Raw genomic sequence first — 2,884 nt, forward strand, 5'->3', positions numbered from 1 at the left:
TACATGAACACACAATCCAATTTATCCTCATCCCAGTTAGTCACAAATAGCTCATTTTTCACATTTTGGTCAATTTGTATCATGGTCCTCAAACTTTTCAAAGTTTGTGATTTAGTCCTTTTATCACATTTCCTCATCTAAATTTCTTTTCATTAAGCCACATCTCAATTATCAAATTTGATTCCATAAGATTCCTTTATCCAACTTAATTTTCAAATTTTCTTAGAGATTTTTTATATTCGTTATTGAAATAGTGCCATGTGTCCAGCCGAAAATTTTAGGATTTTATAGTTGGTGGCATGAGGTCAAATATTAACATTTTCAATGTTTATTTATTTTTAATAAAAAGAAAAATTACCATCATAATAATATAAATTATTTAAAATGATAAGGTTATTTTACTAATTTTCTTAACCAAGTTGGTATTGAGTTGACTTGTGACACTAACTTAATCACACATTTAAGCAATAGATATAATATAACTTATTTAAAATATGACTGTTATTAAGTAATTTCCTTGATTAAGTTGGTGTCGAGTTGATTCGTGACACCAACTTAGTCACACACTTAAATAATAGTATGTGTATACAAAAAATATGAGTGAAACAATTTGTGTAATAAAATTGAAATGTATAAAAAATAATAAAATAAAGTTTGGTTGAAGCGATAAAGAAGATATTTTATAAATGTTGGTGGCATAAGTTCAAATCTTAACATTTGAAACATTTTTTATTAATTTTTTAAATATAAAAAAGATAAAAATACTCTCATAATAATATAACTTATTAAAACTGAATTTATGTCAAATTCAGTCTTACCACTAACTTAATAGCATAGATAAATTTTATTTCAATGCCAACTCACAAAAGACTGGTCAATTCTTTTTATCTTTTAATTTGGTTTCATAATAAAAGTAAAAAATAAACATATTCTTTATATAAATGGAAAATGTGCTTTTAGTTTTATCTTCTCCTCACCGCTAAAACTTTAATTTTATTAATAACAAAAACATAACATTAAGTTATTAATAAAAGGAACTTATTTAAAATTTGTTAATTTAAATATATATTCCCTCATGTGATAAAAATAATAAAATTATATGAAAAATTGATTTCTTTTAAATGTTTAGTATTTTAGCTTGATATAAATGTTAAAACAAAATTGATAAAGAGTGTGATCATACCAGCACTAATATACCAGATTTCATCAGAATTATATAGTCAAACGTGTTTGGGCGAAAGTAATACTAGGATGGATAACCTTTTGGGACGTTTTCGTATTACATTTTTCTTCTTTTAAAAAAAAAAACTTTGTGTGTTGACCAAATGGTCAAAATATTTACCACTCCAAATATGATATAATTTTAAATTACACTAATTACATTACTGTTAAAATTTTGTGTCCTCTTGTAATTAAAAAAACTTGTTCAAAATTAAACTAACTCCTGCGTATAAATTATACTTCAATTTTGTCACCAAAACCTATGGATTGGTGCATTTTCATTAGGGGTAAATTGGGAATGAGAAAAAGAAAAGGAAGTCTCATGATGACGGGAGCGTGTAGAGTAAAGGCAAGAGAGGAAGGGGAACTAGAAACGCTAATGATTAGGTTTGACAAATACAAGGGCAATCATTTCAACTGCTCACTGTTTTCTTTTTAACTATTGACTTTAATAGTTCAATCAGTTTATATATTATTTATTATAATAAATATAAATAATTTAATTTATATCTACTTTTATATTACTCTTTAATTGAGTTACTGTCGCGAGTTAATCGAGTATTAACTCTATTAAAAAAATTACTAAAATGTTATTTTGTATTTAAAATATATTATACTATAAGAAATACTTTTAGTTTTTTTTTTTATTTTGAAAACTAAATAAAATATGCATAGGGTGATTTAAATTTATACCAATTACATTACTAAAATTTTAAATTTATCACTCAACTAAATTTTTTTTGGCGACAACATCATGATAAACATTTATATTATTTTTTATATAACCACATATGTTTTCATGCCTTTTATGATTTGATAGTAAAACTGAGCTATAGGTGGTATTCATTTTGTATTTCTTTTTTTTTTAATATCTTACATGTTTTATATATTATTAATTAATTTTAAACTATATTTTTCATTATTTATTATATATTATTTTCAAACATATATTTATAATCTAAATATATGGTTTCCACAAGTATATACTTGTGATAAAATTTTTAGTATTAATAATGTTGTTAATTAAGTTGGTATTCTAAGTTAGCTTGACACCAAGCCAATATTTATGGCAGCACCATGATAAATATTTCTATTTATTTAGTGTTCTTAATCAGGTATGTTTATGTGTTTAAATTTCATTTTACTCTCAATTTGATCTATTTATTAATTTTAATATTATAAATATTTCATGTATTATTATTAATTAATTTTAAACTATATGTTTCATCATTTATTATATATAACTTTTAAACACATCTCTATATTCTAAATATGTGGTTTTTAAATATGAGAAAATTTTTAGAATAGCTTTTATAGGTCGGAAATTTAACAAGTTAATCATAAATAAATTTAATTATATTAAATAATTATTATTTAATTAACAAGTTAATCATAAATAAATTTAATTATATTAAATTATTATTATTTAACTATCTTATATTTTATTTTTTGCGAATAATTTTAGAATGCCATTTGAATAATCATAATAATTTACTAATGTATTAGGTAAATTGTGATAATAATAAAAAGAACATGATATTAAAAACTTAAATAAGACACGATACAAAAATAATATGAAAACAAATAATAAGATCACCTTAAATAATCTTTTCAATTCCAAGAAATAAATTATTTAAATAATCTGGATTAGGTACGTATGAAT

The 2,884-nt window shown here is 22.2% G+C and overlaps 1 pseudogene; it reads left to right on the forward strand.

Annotated features, from left to right (window-relative positions):
• Nucleotides 1–1,169: 1,169 nt before the first annotated feature.
• Nucleotides 1,170–1,288, forward strand: LOC121206301 (uncharacterized; annotated as a pseudogene).
• Nucleotides 1,289–2,884: the final 1,596 nt, after the last annotated feature.

This window comes from Gossypium hirsutum, chromosome A01 (genome assembly GCF_007990345.1).
Source record: "Gossypium hirsutum isolate 1008001.06 chromosome A01, Gossypium_hirsutum_v2.1, whole genome shotgun sequence".
Taxonomy (NCBI): Eukaryota; Viridiplantae; Streptophyta; class Magnoliopsida; order Malvales; family Malvaceae; genus Gossypium; species Gossypium hirsutum.